We start from the raw sequence: 20,592 nt of genomic DNA on the forward strand, positions 1-20,592 counted from the left end.
CGGGGCCTTGGCCTTGGCCTTGGCCTCCGCCGTGAGCGCCGGCGCCCGCCCCTCGCCCCGCCGGCTCCCCCAAGCGTGCGGGACGGGCCGCCGGACGGCCGCGCGGGGCGCCGGGCGCCCGGGAGGCGGGGAAGGCGCCGGGCCGCGGCCTCCGGGGCCCCGCCGGGCGCCATTTTGTAGTGCCGGAGCGTGCCGGCGCCATTTTGTGGAGGCGAAGGGGAGGGGAGCGAGGGGCGAGGGGAGGAGGAGCCCCCGGGGAGCGCCCGGCCGCGGGCGTGGGAAGGAGCGGGGGCGGGGCGGGGCCGCCCGGAGCCTTTGTTCGGGAGGGGGCGGGGCGGCCATTGTCCCCTGCCCCAGGGCCACGAGGGCCACGTGCGGCCCCCAGGGGAAGGGACCCGGAAGGAGCCCCCGCGGATCGGCCCGCGCTGGCCTGGCCCAGGTCGGGGGGACTGGCCCTGGAGGCCTCGGTCCGACCTGGGCCAGGAGAGCGCCGGGCCGGGCGCCGGGCCGCACGCTGCGGGGGCCTTGCTAGGGGCGGGTGGCTGCGGCATGACGTCTCCCTCTGCCAGGGCAGCCGGGGCGGAAAACACTGGGCTCCCTCCTTGCGCCCCGGGCTCCGTGTCATGTCCGCCTCGTACTTCTCAGGGGGCCCGTGGGGATCCAGTAAGACTACACAGAGCGTTTCGCAGCTTTTAAAGCCCTACGATGGATTTTTATTTTACGGACTGGCCCGGAGATAGACTTCTGACATGAACTAAAATCCCTTTTGACCCGTGGTTTTAAGCCTCTCTGCCTTTGACCTTCGTTGGAGTTCCCAAGGGTGGTCCTTGCCATCAAAAGTCGGAAGTTTTGCTATCGAATGTGCTCAAAAAGGGCAGAATTCCAATTCTGGAAATCAAATGTTCTAAGGAAAAGGAGTTGAGGGGGATGGGGGGCCACTTTGTGTACTTGGTGCTTGGCACATAGCAGAAATCTATTAAATACTGTTTGGTCACACCACACGCTTTGGTGTCCCAGGAAGTTGACAGAAGTGCTGGCGGCTCAAGTCTAAGTGGCTTCTCTTGAAGGCAAAAGGCCCATTGGCTTGAGTGCCAGATTCTCCTCTCGCCTTTCAAAGATGTCTAGAGGGACCTGGGAAGCCCCTTCAATCTGCTTGCATTTGTTTTACACAATTACCTCTCTGATTATATCCGTTTAAGGAACTCCCAGCCCGAAAAAGACTCATCTGGCTTTCCTGTTTTAGGAAATGCTGAGCCATTTGTGGGTTAAGCACCCTGCCCAGAGACACCTCCCCCAGCCACCCACCCACTAGGCTACCCAGCAAGAATTTCAGCACAATATAGTCAGTAGTATTTATTTCATTAGGTGAAAGCAAATCTCATTTCCTTTTTGACTTCACTAGATGGTGCCGTGGAAAGAATGATTTCCCAGTGCATTCTTAAAGGAAAATTCCACATTTGATACTGTGAAGTCTCAAATTGAATTTTTAAACATTTTTCTTTATTTTGAACTGTTTAGGAGAACTATAAACCCCCACCACTGAGTATGTAGAAAATTTTCCATGGAAAGCAAAGTGTTTCCATGACACTAAAGGCAGGAGGGTACAAAGGGCAACTTTCTCAAAAGAAATCCTGTTATAGGCATACAGATTACATGGAGCCTACATAATTATTATGGCATTATAGCTCTCAACACCATAAAATGCCCTAGTTTTAAATGGCCATGTCAAACCAACCACACCTGAAAGGGATGCTGCTCATGTTTATGGGAACTTGGCCAAAACCTTTAAAAGAGCTGGGTCTGTTTCCCCAACTATAAGGTAGGACAGACTTGTCCAAATAGCCAAGGTCTTAATGGAGGGAGGTCAAGATGATTGGATTGGAGATTTCTGATGGGAACTATAACAGTATAGAGACCAGTGATGAACTAGGAACCAAGAGTTCTTAATCACTTTAATTGGTCTATCTGCAGTCCTTTCAATCGTGACATTCCTAAATTGCACCTCTGACCCTTAAATCCCCCTGCTCTAGAAGCAGCACCCCCTTTCCTTGAGATTAAATACAATATATGCTTCCAGTTTTTCTTTTGAAGACCTTCACAACTGGACTCTAGTCTACTCCTCCAGGCCTCTAAGATATTGCTGGTTCACTCAGCTCATCTCCCAGCACTACTGTGCTCCCCATATACAGCATTCTATCTTGCATAGACAGTCCCTCAAAATGGAATACATGACTCTTAAGAGTCCCCAGTTTCCTTCAGAGTTCAAGTCTAGGCTTAACCTGATTTCCTCAATGACAAATTACCACTAAACTTTTTCCCTGTTTGCTTTCCTGTGTACATTTTGTACTTAGTATTGCCTCAATGAATCCTGTTAAGCTCCTAGGAAGCAAGAGCTATCTCTGTAACCTTATGCTATTTATTTAATCTCTTTCCATCTAAGTAATGTTACTCATTTATAAAGTGGGAATAATACTGACACCTGCCTCCCAGGTTCCTTATGGGACTCAAAATAAGGAAAGCATTTTGCAGGCTTTTAAGGTGTTGAATAAATGCTTGTCAAATGAAGATCAAGGCTCGAAGATCAAGAACCAAGTCAGGTTCTCTTTGATTTAGTGCTCTGAAAGGATAATAGTCTAAATCCAGTGCTCTTCAACTTTGTGTCCTGGACCCCTTTTGTTGGTCTAGTGGAACCTCTGATTCCCCTCTTAGAATGTTTCTAAATGCATAAAATAGAGGATCATAAAAGAAACTATATTGAAATGAGAACAAAATATTTTAAACATTTGCATAGATTTAGAACATTTTCTAATTTATATAGGACAGAAATTGTCAACTAGATATGAAAGTCTCAAACCCCCAACCCAGTTGCTAGCTGCCATTTCTTAAATTCTAAATTTAACTTACAATAAGGCCACACTTGGCTTCAGGAGAGACTGGGGTTGAATTCATCAGAAAGAGCTGTATGACTATGAGCAAGTCATCTCCCAAGCCTCCTATAGCTGTACCTACCTCAGAGAGTGACTCTGAGAATCAAATAAGAATGTATCTGCCGGTCTACTTAGGTAGACTCTCATTGGTACAAGATAGAGTAAAGGTTTTCATTTGGAGGGGAAAGGAAAAAGAATAAAGTTTTAAGTTGGTAAAAAAAAAAAATTTAAATAATGAGGGCTGTTGTATGTATAAAATTAGTTTCTTCAGAATCCTGTGGTATTATACCATTTGTAAGCTGAGATAGAGGTTCAAAGAAGTTCCTAAGTTTGAAGGACTAGAATTTTCATTCTAAATATCTCTCCACCCCTTTCCCTTTCAAAGGTCTCAGCCAGTTCTTTAAACCATCAAGTCAAAAAATTTCCAATAACACAGTGCCACTGCCAACTGACTGCCCACAATCACCTGGCTGGTGTTGGAACCAGCACTGCAATTCAGCTCTCCAGCTCCAGTTGTCCCAGCAAACCACCCTTGTTCTTCCTCAACACCCTTCCTTGCTGCTCCCTCCTATAGGAAGATGATGTCACTCATCTCCTGGCAAATAAAATGGGCCAGGAGTTGTTTTCCCAGGATTGGGAAATAGTCTCACAGTGAGCTAGTCCAAGCTTCTCTACTTTATAACCAGTACCCAATTGTTTTGAAGATGTTAGAATACTCTGTAGAGACTGACTTATGGTGTAAATTTGTTTTTATTTGTTATGGTACCAAATTTTAGCATCAGTTCTCTCAAATTTGTTGCAAACATGATCAATAAACTTAATTGTATTTAAATCATGAGTGTCCTCAGTTATCTCTATGTAACTAAATATATTAAGAGGATTCTTTTGATTATTGATTTTTGCTAGTTATACAGAAATGTTAATGTTATGGATTTATTTTGTCTCTTTGTTAATGCTTTTAATCATTCCAATTTGTTTTGCTGATTCTACTGGATTTTGTTATGTAAAGATTTTAGTATTTTTTGTAAAGTTTTTTTTCCCTTCTGGTCTTTTCTCCCTCCACCCTAAGATAGCAAGTAGATAGGTTATACATATAGTCATTCTATTCAATTTTCTAAACAAACTCATATCTATATGCACATAGGGATAATTTTGTCACTCTTTCCTAATGTTGGTAGTTTTGATTTCTCTTTAAAATAGCTAGTATTTATATAACACTTGAAAGACCTGCAAAATATTTTACAAATATCTCCTTTAATCTTCACAATCACCATGGGAGATGGGTACCATTATACATAAGAGGGGGCAGCAAGGTAGTGGACTTGAGTGCAAATCTAACCTCAGATAATAATTGCCTAGCTGTCTGACCTTGGGCAAGTCACTTAACCCCATTGGCTTAAATAAAATTTAAAAAAAAAAAAAGCAAAAATGAGACCAAGTTTAATGACTTACCTAGGTTCACAGACAGCATCAGAGACTGGAATAAACTCTGATCTACTGTGTTACTTTTTCTTGGGCCTGGACCTCAGCAATCCCCATCTACCATTTTATCCTCAGTGACAATTGTACATATGTGAAACTGTTGGCCAAAGCTCGGGATTATTATACTTAGATCTCTATGGAGCGAAGACTATTTTTCTCAGCTGCCCCTTTCAATATCAAACTTGCCATATAGTACTAATTGGCATTGTGCTTTAACCCATCAGTTTGGGTTTGTCTAGAGAAAATAATGGGTATCTGAGGGGGCTTGAACAGAAATCAGATGATGGTTTCCTTAATTCTTGATTCTTTGCCAACTTTTTGATCCCTGAGGTATGCTAGAGTGTCTTGTCAACATTCCAGTAAGTCACAGAATCACAAAAACTTAAAAGTTGGAAGACTGCCTAATCCAACTCGGATCTGAAACATACCATACAAATGGCCATCCAGTGAAGGGGCCCACTCATTCCACTTTGGGACAACTCTTTTAGAAGTTTATTCAGACATCAAGCCTATATCTGCCCCCAGCTTCAACTCACTGCTCTCATGTTGCCCTCTGAGGCCAAAGGGAAAAAGTCTAATTTTTTTCTTAGTCTTCTGCTTCTACTATAAATGATGGTATTATTGGACTGTAACCATGATTAACTTCACTCAGAACTGCAGACCTTAGCCTAACAAGCAAATTTTAAAAAGCCACAATTCACTGAAAAGTGAAAATTGTTCCTGTGTGGCACACTTTATATTGGTATCCATTCCAGAGACTCTGGGCACAGATATTCTCTCAAGAAATAACTAATTAAAAACTGGAAAAGACTTCTGAGAACACCAAGTTCAGCCCACATACAAACAAGAACTCCCTCAATTTATTCAATAAGCCAACTTCAGTCTCTCTCCAGATGTCCAGTGAGGAGACCTACCTCCTAAGGCAGCTCATTTCACTTTGGTCAGCTCTGCCTATTAGAAAGTTTTTTTCCTGAAATCAATCTTCAATTTGCTTCTTTGCTCCTGGGCTAAGAGAACAAGTTTTAATTGTTTTTCTGCTGATAGCACTTCAAATGTTTGAAAACTGGTACCCTATTCCACTACTTTTTCTTCTCATTCCCTCTCTATACCCTCAATCCCACTTAGTCTTCTCCAGGTTCAACATTTCTAGTTCCTTCCACTGAACCTCATACGGTATAGACTAGAGCCCCTTCACTATTCAAGTTAGCCTACCTGGAAGCCCCCTAGTTTACCAATGCCCTTCCAAAATCGTTATCCCTAGAATCAAACACAACATTCCAGTTATGGTTTAACCAAGGATTTGTCAAAGTTGGTAGGGTTTGAAGAAAATTATTTAAGTTCATTATCATTTCTTTGTAGATACCTCCCATATCCGGTAAGTACTGGGGTACTACTTAAGGCAGCTAGGTGGTCTAGTGGTCCTGAAGTCCGGAGGGCCTAAAAGTTAAATTCAGCCTCAGACACTTGTTTACTTAGTATCTGTGTGACCTTGGGCAAGTCATTTAACTCCACTGCCCCACAAAAACAAAAAACAGGTCTAGGCCCACATCAGTTCAGGCATCTCCAACTACCTAATGGATATCTCTATGTAGATATCTCACAGACACCTTGAATTCAGTGTGTGCAAAACTTATTTTAACTGGAATATTGTGTTTGATTCTAGGGTGGTCACCACCGTTCTTGAAATCCCACAAAATTTGGACCATCAGTTGTCTCTCCCTATTAGAATATAAGCTACTGGGACTGTCTTCCTTTTTCTTTAGATTCCCAACACTTGGCATTTTTCCAATGTTTTTTCATTTCATCATTCATCTCCTGATTCTTTTTTTTCTTTCACCTTCCCCAGTCCAAAAAAATATGATTGTATTTTATCCAAACATATGTTCCAATGAAGAAGATTGAGATCCTTGAAAATAAGTACTGTGGGGGTGGCTAGGTGTGCAGTGGACAGAGCACTGGCCTTGGAGTCAGGAGTACCTGAGTTCAAATCTGGCCTCGGACACGTAATAATTACCTAGCCACTTAACCCCATTGCCTTGAAAAATCTAAAAAAAAAAAAAAATTAATACTGTGTTCATTTTTCCCTTTGTATCTTAAGGCACAGTAATGCAGTGCTAGGTATAGTAGCCTTTAATAAGACTTACTTGAGGTGGTCCTGGTTTTTGTTGTTCTTAACCTCCCAAATCATTGATATAGAAGAAGTCCAGGTATAGAGACATACCAAGCAACTCCTAAATTATTCCTTGGGAGTGCTGAGGGGTTAAGGGACAGGGTCACACAATCAGTATGATCTTCCTTCCTCTGAGGCTAGCATGCCATGCCATTTGCCTACTTGCCCATTTGCCCACCCTCTGGGTTCTTGGAACAACCATTCATGCCACTGTCAAAATTGCAAGTCTTTGTTAGTGGACCCTGATCTTCCAGCTCCCACTAAGATGCTTTTTGATCAAACTCCTGGGAATTAGGTGTTTAGAATCCATTGGGATTCCCATGAGTGTGTTTTATAAGTGATACAATATGGGAATTCTTAATTGTGTTACCAGCATTTTCCTCCTGCTGTTGGGGGGCTTTTCAAGATTCCTCAGATGAATTCCCAGAAAACCTTAGTGATTTGCTGAGCAATGCAAACCCAGTCCCTATCCTCCCCCCCATTTCAAACAGAAAGTGGCATATGGGTTTCCTTAATTAGTCCTCCAGGAGCTCTCTTGGGCATGATGTAGGAGTTTGTTCATTCTCTGCTTGGAGGTGAGTGCTGCTGGAGGGTTTAAGGGGGCCCCTTTCCAGGATTCTGTCACAACTAACTTCCCCATCAGCACAGGAAACCATGAGAGTAACCACAGCAGGTCAGCAACAGTAGCATCAATAAGCCTGGGCTGCCTTGCCTCTTGCATAGGGTACCTCTAATCTGATGGGTCTCAAAGCACTTGGCAAATAGTAATTATAGAGGAAGTTGGCAACAGCCCCATTAGCCCCAAATAGTCAAACTAAGGCATGGAGAGTCATCCTTAAGTCTATTCAGAGCAAGGAACATGTGGGATGGCTACAGACATACTGACCTATTTAAAACTACTATTTATGAGTTGGTGGGGCTTGAGTTCTTTCCCCAACTCCTCCCACTAGGACTTAAATACCAACCATATGTGGGTGCCTCTAACAAAGTTAGGTTTCTCAAGTCAACCATTTGACCTCTGGGTTTTCCCTTCTGGTTAGATGGGAAATTTGTTTAAACACACACAATCTATAATCTCTATATTTCTGTGGCAACATGTTGAGCATTAGAATAATGCTGCTTGTTCAGTAAAGTCAGGTCAAGTCAACAAGCACTTAGTAAGCTGGGAACACAGGTACAAGTCCTTGCCCTCAAGGAGCTTCCACTCTAGCAGGGAAACACAATACATAAAAGGGAGACAGTTGAATAGCAGAGGAAGGGAGAAGGAACCTGGGATGAGCATCAGAAGTGGATTCTGGCCAGAAATGAAAATCTGGTGTTTTCCATTCACTTTAAAGGTGGAGAAACTAAGGCCCAGGGAGATTGTGACTTTCACAGGTGGTATTAGAGGTAGAATTTGAATCTAGGTTCTCTGTCTCCACAGCCAGGGCTCTTTCCATTGTACCATATTTTTTCTGTTTACTCTCAAGTACAGTTTCCTTTCTATCACACCAAGGCTGGTAGTTTGGAAGAGAGCATTTATTTGGAGGAAGAGCAACAAGGGTAGAAGCAACTCATCTGAATAAACCATCAACCATGTGGACAGAGATCAAAAGGCCATGGAGAGAGAGAATTAGGCAATCTCTCATATTATGCCATGTTCTCGCCTAGACACAATATGGTGGACCTCTTGCTTGAGCCAATTTGAAATTAAATTTTCAAAAGAGAAATTTATGCCCCCTAGATTCAACATAATCAAGAAGGAATTCTTCTTCACTTCCACATTCCTGAAAACAACAGCATCCTCCCAGGGCCCAAATTGGTAACTTGAGTCATTTTTTTTTTTTTAGGTTTTTGCAAGGCAAACAGGGTTAAGTGGCTTGCCCAAGGCCACACAGCTAGGTAATTATTAAGTGTCTGAGACCAGATTTGAACCCAGGTACTCCTGACTCCAGGGCCAGTGCTTTATGTACTATGCCACCTAGCCGCCCCCTTTCCACTCTTTTTATACCATACTCCCCAATAGTACTCTTCCCTCCCAATGACTGTTCCATTAAACAAGTCACTATTTTTTGATTCTGGGCATTTTCTCTCCCTGGAATTCTCTCCCTCCTCTGGCTTCCTTTAAGCCCCAACTAAAATCCCATCTTTTACTGGAATCCTTCCCCAACCCCTCTTAATTCTAATGCCTTTCTTCTTTAAAATGTTTCCTGTTTCTCTTGTGCACAATTTATTTGTATGTTGATTCCTCTATTAGATTGTAAGCTCCCTGAGGGCAGGGACTGTCCTTTGCTTTTTATATCTCCAAGGCTTAGTACATTTTCTAGCACTTAGTAGGTACTTAATAAACAAATATTTATTTATTTATTGGTTGATTGATATATCCAATGGTGAAGCCAGGCCCACAATTCAAATCCAGTCATCTGACTCTAGTCAACAAAGCTTGCTATGTATGCAAATGACCTTGTATATAAATGATAGATGTAAACATAAATTAGAGATAATTAACAAAGGCTTCTTGTAGAAGGAGGCATTTTAGCTGGTTCTTGGAGGAGGTCAGGGAGCCAGGAGACCTTCAAGTCCAGTGTGTTTTCAATACTCCCAGAATGCTTCTCCTTGGACCTCTTTAGGGTTCAATTCCCTCATTGTACAGCCTAGAAGATGGAAACCCACAGAGAATGACAAGGACTCAAAGACATCCCCGTCTAAATAGAATGACCAAATATTCCCACTGTCCCCAGACTCGACTCACACAGGCCCATAAATGTAGCTACACCTTTCTCCATTGCCTAGGTTTAGAGTCCTCTCTCTGGTTGGGAGAATACCACCCAATCTGCTCAACCAGAAAACAAAATTAGTCTCTCCTTGTCCTGATCTAGTTCCCTCTGACTGGCAGCAAGAAGAAATGTCCCAGATGACCCTCCTTACTGTCATTTTAATGCCCCAAGACATCTTCCATTTCCCAGACAATATTCAAGGTTCCAAGACCCTCCTTAGCTTTGAATTTCTAAAACACTTTCTGCCCTTATCATCCTTTTAGGACTCCTTATCACATAAGCCCACTCACTCCATAGAGGTGGAAGGTGGGAAGGGGAACACAAAGAATGTTGGCCTTTAAATCCAGAGAGACTTCAGCAGAGTGACCATGGGCCCATCTCCTGACTTCTCCTCATTTTGTAGATACAATGAGGGAGTGCTATATTTAAAACATGGGATCTGGAGTCAGGGAGATCTGAGTTCAACTTTGGCCTTAGCTGCTTCCTAGCTCTGTGACTACAGGCAAGTCCTCTAGCTTCAGTTTCCTCTAATAAAGGGAAACCCACAACTTCCAGAAAGAGTTCATTTCAGGGGCAGTTAGGTGGCACAGCGGATAAGCACTGGCCTTGAAGTCAGGAGTACCTGGGTTCAAATCTGGTCTCAGACACTTACTAATTACCTAGCTGTGTGGCCTTGGAAAAGCCACTTAACCCCATTTGCAAAAAACCTAAAAAAAAAAAAACCCAGTTCATTTCACTTCCAAATATTGTAAGGTAATGGTGCAATGGAAAGGGTAGCAGGTCTAGAGTCCTAAAGACCTGCTGGGTGACCTGGGCAAGTCACTTTACCCTATTTGCCTCAGAGTTTCATCTATAAAATGAAGATAATAACAGTACCCACTCCCAAGGTGGAGCCAACTAGATGGCTAGGAGATAGAGTTCTGGATCTGAGGTCAGAAAGACCTAAGTTCAAATCCAGCCTCAGACATTTTGTAGTTGTGTGACCCTAGACAAGTCACTTTCTTCATTTGTAAAATGGTCTGGAGAAGGAAATGGCAAACCACTCCAGTATGTCCACCAAAAAACTCCATGGACACCATTGATATTTGATGGTCCATGGGGGACAATAACAACAGCCTCCCAGGGAATGTGTGTGTGTGTGTGTGTGTGTGTGTGTGTGTGTATGTACATATACATACACACACACACACACACATATATAATAAAGCGCAGGGCCTTTTTGTTTCCTTCTTCTGGTCCTGGATAACTGAATCCTGGATAAATGAATCATGGCTCCTGTTTTTATAACTTCTTTGAGCTAGGTTGTACATCTACTATTGTCCTCATTTTACAGAAGAGGAAATCAAGGTTCACAGGAGAAAAGAGGATGCATGATTCAGGTCAGGTCTCCCAGGCACCTCCCATTAATTTCCAGTCTCTTTCCCTCCCAAGAACATTCTTATCATAGGAGACAGAGGGGCAGCGAGTGTGAGAGAAGAGAAGCACAGTTGGACAAACTAATCACTTTGGTTAAAAATTAACCAGCTGTCCAGTCATGATCCTTCATACAAGTTCACTGTGATTCAGCCGGAGCTGCCTGCTCTGTGGACTCAGAATAATTGAATGAAAAGAGTTGGATATCAACTTATTTCCATCTAGTGTGCTGACTTTGGGAACCAAAGAACCAGGGAGGTAGAATTAGCTCAGAGAAGCCACATGGTGCCCACTCTAACCATCCTCCTTCCTCCTTCTAGGAGAATCTCTACTGCCTAAACCTTGACTTTTAGAAGGGTGCCCTGAATTGCAGGGGGCTGGGGTGGTCATTGTCTTCCACAACATTCCTTCACTGTTGATAAAACATGTAGAAAAATCTTCCAGGGACCAGATCTCCCTTATCCAAGGATGGAAAAGTAATGTGGAATAGGGGAAGGTCCTGGACTAGAAGTTAGAGGTAGTGCCCAGACCTAACCTCTCTAGACCTCAGTTTTCCATTCTGATAAATGAGGTTGTTGGATTACATTGGTATCTAAAGTCCTTTCTAACTCTGACATTCTGTGTTCTAAGGACCCTCCCAGCTCTGACATTCTGTGTTCTGAGTAAGTCTCTTTGCCACCTGGCAGGTCCTTGACCAGTTTGACTAGTACTTTATCACTGAAACTTATTGCTCCATACTGATGTTATGTTAAGACAGTTTGTTTTTCTTTGTTTTTCATTTTGATAGTAGTTCTAAGACCCCTTCTATGTGTCTGAGTGCTCATATAAAGAGGATGTCTCTGCCCCTTGAGATGTCAGTTCTAGGATCTGTTTGGGTTCCAGACACCAAGAAAGGATGGTATTTCTTCTGTCAAGATCAGCTCAATCTCTCTGGGGGAAATGCAAAGAGACACTGTGTGCTTTTTCATGTAGGGTCCTTTATTAGAGATCTTCTTCCCTTTGGTTCTCAAACCTCTCCTGGGCCATTTCCTTGAAGAAGGACAAATGGTCTTCTCCAAGTCAATCTGAGGGTCATTTTTGGAGTTCTCAGCTTGTGGTCTCTCAAAGAGTTACTACTTCTAGCTTAGAGATAATTTTGTGAGGCTTCCAAGAAAATCTTCATGTTCTTAAGTTTATCTGATTGCCTCCACCCTTCTCTGGTTTCTGGCCTCATTCAGGGATGATGAAAATAAGAGATAGAGAAATGAAATGTGTAGTCCTGAGTCATGAGGCAATTTATTGGGAGAACAGTGATTCAAACTTCTTACCCGGATGGAGCAAGGCTGACTGACTAAACAGCCTTAGGTCAGACTATCCTGCCTGGGAGACTATGTTACCTAAAAAATGGAGGGCTGGCTCAAGGAACCTATGCTTGAATGACTATGGAGCTGCAAACTCAATGGAGATCCATCAAGCTAAGCATCAGAGGACTGAGCACATCTGAACCAACTCCACAAGTAACTTCACAGTTATTGTTTTCTCAAACAAGTAAACTCTTACCTACTAGAGCTGGTCTTCCACAATAAATTGGAAGTGACCTGGCACATCATTAAACTCATTTGCACCACTAACTCCAATTCAACCCACTGGCCTTCCTCCACCTTGGTTTGGAAGTATTCCTCTGCAAATGGGTATGTCTTTAAAATAATGGTGAGTGCATAGACTACTGGATCTGAGATCAAATCAGACCTCAAACATTTACTAGCTGTGTGACCTTGGGCAAGGCACTTAACCTTGTTTACCTCAGTTTCCTCATCTTTAAAATGGGCTGGAGAAGGAAATGGCATATCAATATCTTTGTCAAGAAAATCTCAAATGAGGTCACAAGGATACTACTGGAAAAAGACTGAACAACAATTTACAATCATGTTGTGTTCCATTAATGATTTAATAGTTTTCCTGAACTGTTTTCTCTTTCTTTGTTATCTTTTTTTTTTTGTTGTTTTAAGAAATGACTTCCTGGGTAGAACAAGGGGAATATATTTAGAAATGAAGATGATAAATAGATTTTCATCCCTCTAAACTTAAGCATTAAGTAACAGAAGGAAGATAACTGTGGAATAGAGACTTGGATTGCAGCAACCCTTGGTTCTAATCCCAATTCTGGTAATCCCAAACTAATTGATTTTATGACATTGGGCAAATCACAGTAAACTTCTCTGGATCTGTTTCCTCATTAGTAAAAACAGGGGCTAGAACATTCCTGATACTTCTGAGATTCGAATATATATGTATATACATATATATATTTGCACAGGTATCTTCAAGTTAGTAGGGAATATTTTGATTCTCTTCCAGAGTTATCAAAGTAATAATTCTTCTAAAATTCAAATCTGACACCATATTACTCTCATACTCAATACTTTAATGACTCCCTATCACCTCTAAAAACAAAAATAAAATTCTGAGTTCAAAGACTTTCATAACCTGACTCCCCTTTCACATTTTCCATTTTCTTATACCTTATATCCCATTATGTAGTCTTTGAGTCACTGACTTCTGGCTATTCCAAACACAAAAGGCTTTATCTCTTGGCTCTGGTCATTTTCTCTGGCCCTCTATGTCTGGAATGCTCTCCCTCCTCATCCCTAATTTCCTTCAAGACCCAATTAAAGTCTCATCTTCTATAGGAAGACTTTCCTGAACACTAAATTCTAGTGTCTTCCTTCTGATGGCTATTTCTAATTTATTCTAAATATAGCTTATATGTATATTGTTATTTGCATGTGATTGTGAACTCCTCAAGTGTAAGGATTGTCTTTTAACCTTTCTTTGCATTCACATAGTAGGCATTTAATAAATATGTATTGACTGACTGGTAGGTTTCATTTCACCATTTAGAATATAAATGCCCCGAGGGCAGTGACTGGCCCTTTTCAAGTTATTATTTAATCATTTCAGTTTGTCCAACTCTTCCTGACCCTTGTTTGGGGTTTTTTGGCAAAGATACTGGAGTAGTTTGCCACTTCCTTCTCCAACTCATTTTATAAATGAGGAAACTGAGGCAAACAGGGCTGAGTGATTCACCCAGGGTCACACAGCTACAGGCTATGTGACCAGATTTGAACACACAGGCCACATTTGAACTCAGGAAGATGAATCTGATTCCAGGTCTAGTGCTCTATGCATTGCACCATCAAATTATATGAGTATCTAATTCAATAATTGTTCAGTCATAAGTAGTTAGAGCACAAAGAGACTTTGGGACAAAGATATCAGAACTGAGAGACATGAGAATAAAACTGTTTGCCTCAGTTTCTCCATCTGTAAAATGAGGATAATAGTAGCATCCATCATCCAGAGGTGTCGTGAGAATAAAACGAAATTTTAAGTGCTTTGCTTTCTCCTTTCACCTTCCTCAATATGTACCTCTATCTCGTCTCCTTGACCAGTTGAACAGCTGAAGGACAAATGTGCTTTTCTGGTGTACAGATAAAGCTGACCTTGGTCTGGGAGCTAAAGATTTGATGGGTGAGAGAGAAAGGGAGGGAGGTGACAAAAAGGATTTGTTAGAGAAGAGCCATCTGCCTTATGAATGGTGTTTGTCATCTTTATCTCTTGGCAGAGGCAATACTCCAAGGTCAGAATCATTCCAGAAGCCACTGGGAGTGGGGAGGGGGTGGTGTAGACAGGCCAAGAGAGGGAGATGATTGATTTGAGTTATAATCTCAGTGGCCCTGCAGAAGTCCCTGTTTCATCTCACTGGGTTATATCCAATCAAGGGTATAATCTGACCTAGACCACTCTGGATTTCCTCAGCCCGGCACCTAGCTGGATTTTTCCCATTTTCCTTTTCCTTCCAGCCTGGCCCCAAAAGATTGGTCTTTCCACACCTCCACATCCTCCAGACTAAAAAATCACTTTTGTAGAATTTCTTGTGGTCAAAAGACAACATACACACACATTTCTCAGTCCCATTGTGCTCTCTGGAGAATCCAGGCTTGCTTTGTTTACAGGAATAAAAGCCTTTCCCCTATTTGGGCCCCAACTTGGTTTTGGGTCTTGCTTTAGTGGAATCTTGCTTTAAAGGGAGATCTCATCTCCTTTCCGGTGGGTGACCTGGGATGGAATTTATTCCTGTTGGCCAGACAGCTGCACCATTCAGCCAAAGCAACCAAGTCAGACTCTTGTTGAAGGAACAACACACCTGACCCCTGGTGGTAGAGGTAAGGCTTTAAGATGATACGATTCCATTGTCCCTTGGGGCTCCATCATTTAGACGACGGTCCCTTTCCTCTTCTGTCATCCTCTTTGCCAGCAAGCAGGGTAATGCTGGGTTAATTTGGACTTAACTCTGCCTGTGTATGGGGCCTGGGAATCACTGGGAAGTTTGTCTTGGCATTCCCAGTCCTTCTCCCCTTTCACTGTCTTCCTACCCTCTAGGAAGGGATCACAGAGTTTTAGAGCTTTAAAAAGGACCTCATCACAAAGGCTGGCCTTTTCCTGGTTTCCATTATGATGCCTGTATCTCTAGATATAGAATAATACTACGCCTATATACAATAATATACCATATGCTAGAATACAGAATATACTGCATTATATCATAAGGCCAAGAATTTCTATGTTGTTTGTAAATAGAAAAAAATTTTATTGAACAACAACCCCCAAAAAAGACCTCATTCAGGAGCATTCTAGTGGAAGGGACACTGGATTTAGGTTCCGAGGGTCTGAATTCAAATCCTAACTCTGTGGGATATTGGACAAGTCCCTCACCCCAGTCTAGGCTTTTTTATTTTTAGAATGAAGGAGCTGGATTTGACCTCTTAAGTTAAGCATAATAGCTGATATATAGGCTGGCCTCAAATAAATAATCTTCAATCTTTCCCAACCAATGGCTCTTTCTCTGCTATCTTCAAATATTCCCATTCTTAAATAAATAACTTTATTTTTGTTTAAGTGTTAAGTGACTTGCCCTAGGTCATACAGCTAGGTGATTATCAAGTGTCTGAGGCCAGATTTGAACTCAGGTCCTCCTGACTCCAGGGTCAGTGCTCTATCCACTGTGCCACCTAGTTGTCCTTGTATTCCCCATTCTTAAAGAATCTCATTTTTATCCTTCCAGACCTACTAAAAAAGCATCCTTTATCTGTCACTCACTTTTGTCACTTCAGCCTCTTGGGAAATGAAGCTGTCTGCAATGTGACTTCTGGCTTCTTTCACTGAATGCTCTTTCCAAAATTACCAAATTGACTCTCAGTTGCCAGATCCAATGACCTTCTCTCTATCCTCATCCTTCTAGACTTTCTGCAGCCTTTACTAAGAAAGTGATTCACCTTCTGGATGAATCTCTAAGTCTCCTCTAAGAATATTTGCAACAATGTTCTCTGGGGTCTTCTCCTACAGGGATGATTGCTTCTTCTCAGTCTCTTTTGCTGCAAGCCATGCCCACTTAGATGTCCCCCATCTGGCCCTCTTTGTTTTTCTTTATATATTCTCTCCACAGTAACCTCATTAACTCTCATAGATTTAATGATTATCTCTAGTTAATGACCTCTATAAAAATAATAAAAACAGCTACCATTTATATTTCAATTTAAAGTCTACAAAATACTTTATAAATATTTTATCATTTTTTATCCTCATAATAAAATGAGGTTGATCCTATGAGTATCCCCATTTTCAGGTGCATGGAGGCAGGCAGAAGTTAAGTAGCTTACCCAGAATGACCCAACTATTAAGAATCTGGGACTGAATTTAGTTCTTCCAGATTTCAGGACCAGTACTCCTTTCTTTTTTAGGGTTTTTTTTTTTTTTTGCAGGGCAATGGGGTTAAGTGGCTTGCCCAAGGCCACACAGCTAGGTAATTATTAAGTGTCTGAGGTTAAATTTGAACTCAGGTCCTCCTGACTCCAGGGCTGGTACTGTATCCACTGTGCCACCTAGCCGCCCCTAGGACCAGTACTCTTAACTGTCACTAAATCTTTATTCTTCTTTCAATTTTTATTTTATTTCATTTTTTCCAATTACATGGAAAGATAATTTTCAACATTGACTTTTTGAAGATTTTGAGTTCGATATTTTTCAGCCTCCCTCCCTTCTTTCCCCACTTCCCATGACAGCAAATAATATGATATAGGTTGTACATGTTAAACTATGTTAAACATTTCCATATTAATGCTGTTATAAAAGAGGAATCAGAACTAAAGGAAAAAAAAACCTCGAGAAAGAAAAGACATAAAATAATCTTGGAAGAAAATAGTATGCTTTGGTTTGCATTCAAGTTCCATACTTTTTCCTTTGGATATGAATGGCATTTTCCATCACAAGTCTTTTAGACTTGTCTTTGTTTATTCAGCTTCTGAGAGGAGCTGAGTTTATCATAGTTGATCATGACCCATTGTTGCTATTAATATGTTTAATGTTCTTCTGGTCCTGCTTACTTCACTCAGCATTAGTTCATGTAAGTCTTTCTAGGTTTTTCTGAAATAAGTCTGCTCATGATTTCCTATAGAATAAGAGAATTTCATCACAATTTGTTTATTATTGCCCCAAGTGATGGGCATCCCCTCAATTTCCAACTCTTTGCTTCAAAAAGAGTTGCTATAAATATTTTTGTACAAGTAGATCTTTTTTTTCTGTTTTTTTTATATAATCTCTTTGGGATACAGACTTAGTAATGGTATTGCTGGATCAAAGGGAATGTACACTTTTATAATCCTTTTATGGTTTCAAATTACTCTCCAGGATGGTTGGATCAATTCACAACTCTACCAACAGTACATTAGTGTCTCAGTTTTTGGGGTGGCTAGGTGGCACAGTGGATAAAGCACCAGCCCTGGAGTCAGGAGTACCTGGGTTCAAATCCAGTCTCAGACACTTAACAATTACCTTGCTGTGTGGTCTTGGGCAAGCCACTTAACCCCATTTGCCTTGCAAAAACCTAAAAAAAAAAATTCAAAGTGTCTCAGTTTTCCCACATTCCCTCCAATATTTATCAGTTTCCTTTTTCTCATATTAGCCAATCTGGAAGGTATAAGGTGGTACTTCAGCATTCTTTTAATTTGTATTTCTCTAATCAATAAAGCTTTGGAGCATTTTTTCATATGAGTGTAGAAGAGGACACTAGAAAAAAGTCTAAACCTTTTTTCCAATCTGCTCCCACATCCCTTCTATCTAGAGATAAACTATTCCCCAAACTGGGAATATGCCTCTGCCCTGTCCCTTTCCTCCTCCAGACCTGGTGGACACTTCAAGCACAAGGACAAAACAGAACTTATCATCTTTCCTTCAAACTTTGCTATTCCATTCTAGGGTACCATCACTCTCCTCACAACCCGTAACTACAGGGTCTTCACTGACTTTTCTCTCACTCGATGTATCCAATCATTTGTCAACTTTGGCTCTTTTTACCTTCATCACAAGTCACTTAATCTCATTCCCTTCTTCACTCAGCCACCACCTTGTACAGGCCTTCATCACCTTTTGCTAAGACAATTATAACAACCTTCAAATTGAACTCCTTAGGTCTTTCTCCATTCCTCTGCCAAAGTGATTTTCCTAAAGCAAAGGCCTGACTATTTCATTCCCCTACTCAATAAACTCTAGTCTATTACCTCAAGGATTAAGTATAAAATACTGTTTGGCATTTAAAGCTTTTCAAAGCCTGGCTGCTTTTTACCTTTCCAGCCTTATTATGTTTTAACTCCTCCCCATCTTCTCTATGATCCAAACACTATGACCTCCTCTATCTCTTTTCATTTACTCCCATCTCCCATCTTTGCATTGAGTCTCCCGATTCCTGGAATACTTTCTATCCCCAAGTCTATAGCACTTTGTCCCTCTGGCTTTCTTTAAGCCTTAGTTCAAATCTCACCTTCTGCAGGGGACCATTCCTGGTCCTTCGCCCCATAGCTGAGATAACCATCAACTTTGTATATATCTTATATGGACATATTATTTACATTGTTGACTTCTTTATTAGATTGTGAGATTCTTGTGAACAGGTTCAGTTTTGGCCTTTCTTCTTATCTCTAGCTCTTAGCACATAATAAGCCCTTAATAAATCTTCATCTGTTGCATCCCTGTAGTGTTTCTCTTTCCTTCCGCTCAATAGATCACAAAGCCCTCTTCTCAGGAAAGGATCCAGTGTAATGTTTACATCCACAGAATCAGAGATGGAAAGTATCTTTAGAGATACTTCTCTTATTTTAGAAACTAGGAAATTGAGGTTTACAGGCTGAAATGATTTGTCTAAGGTCACACAGCCAGTAAGGGATAGACTGAGGGGATTCAAAATCAAATCCTCAGGCTCCAAATCTGCTGTTCTTTCTCTTGTAACCCACAACTCCCCATGAATGGAAGCTGATTTAGAGTCATTTCTGATTCAAATCTGCTTTTTGGTGGTAGAAAGGAAGGAAAGAACTTTGTTCTCTGTAAAAGAAATTTGCACCTTCTGAACAGAATGGTATTTTGGTGGAAGTTCTATAGAAACCCTTTAAATTATAATATGCTGACAACCCCCAGGGTAAGACCCACTTGGTCTTGTGGATGGAGCTTTGTTATGGGAAATGGATGAATGCAGGGCGAATTCAGAAGAAGATGCAGAAAACCATCTCCAATGTAAATGGAAAGAAGAAAAAAAAATTGGAAATTGAAAGGAATACAGTGTAATTATAAAGACCAAACTTAACTCTCAGTAGAAGGGTCTTTGAGGCTGTACCCAGAGCTATTAGATTTGCATAACACTTTACTCATTAACTCCCTGAAGTTTGGGACTATAGTCACCTCATTTAGGTTGAGGAAACTGAGGCAGGAAAAAGTTGAGTGATTTGCCCCTGGTCACACTAAAAATTGCTGGGGTCAAATTTAAACCCAAGTGTCCTGGCTCCAGGCTCAGCACTTTATTCACTGTCTCCTAACTTCCAAAACTAAGTAAAGGTTTGGAACTCCAAGAGTCTGCTGTCAGACTCAGCTGATGGGTGGATTCGTTTTGGTGAATTGCTTCTCCCACCTCTTTATTTCTTCTTTGTCATAAACAATGGCTCCTGGGTTGGGAGGAGGAAGGGGAAGAGTTGGGAAATGAAGGTGATTTAAAAAAAAAAAATTAACAGAAGCTCTTTGGTTGTCCTCTCTAGCAAGAAAGCCAAATTTGGACTTAACAAAAAAGATCTGGGCCTTTTCACGTCTGTTTAAAGGTGGTAATGGACAAGTGATTTGCTTCTACTGGTATTAGATGGGCAGGTACAAGTCAGCTGCCCTACACTGGGTTGGGTGGGGGAAGCCTTTTGTTTTGTGGGCGTTTTGTTTTGCACAGAAAGGGTTGATTTGGGGTGTTCCAGATGAACTGAAATAGTTTAATGGATGCTGAGCCTTTGTTTGGGGTTTTAAAAGCATCCCCCAGTAGACTGAACATCATAAAGGTTGGCAGGCTCTGAGACATTATGAATAGCTCCTGGTCATCATGGATGATTTGATTGGCTTATGTCAGAACCACCCCCTTCGTGCTGGCCTATAGGGTGGAACCATCAGCATATGCTCCACCCCTTTCCTTTCTCACTGGGGGTGCCTTTCAGAGGAGCATCCCTCTCCCATTTCTCACACCCTCCTCCATCCTCTATGGCTTACGGCTGCCTTGGGGCCAAGGCTTGTCTGAGCTAGCTACCAGAGAGGAGGGATGGAACCTGGCCTCCAGGCTGAATGAGGGGGATTTCCTGGGCAAAGTCTAGCTCTTGGGGAGCTCCAACCCAGATTTCAGCCATCTAGAAGAGAAAGGGAATTTCCCTGGCTGCATTGTAGAAAGTGTTTTATTGAGAATGTTTGTTTTAAACAAAACATAAAAACAGACAATTCAACAAAAACTAAG

The sequence above is a fragment of the Macrotis lagotis genome, chromosome 1, assembly GCF_037893015.1.
Source record: "Macrotis lagotis isolate mMagLag1 chromosome 1, bilby.v1.9.chrom.fasta, whole genome shotgun sequence".
Classification (NCBI taxonomy): Eukaryota; Metazoa; Chordata; class Mammalia; order Peramelemorphia; family Peramelidae; genus Macrotis; species Macrotis lagotis.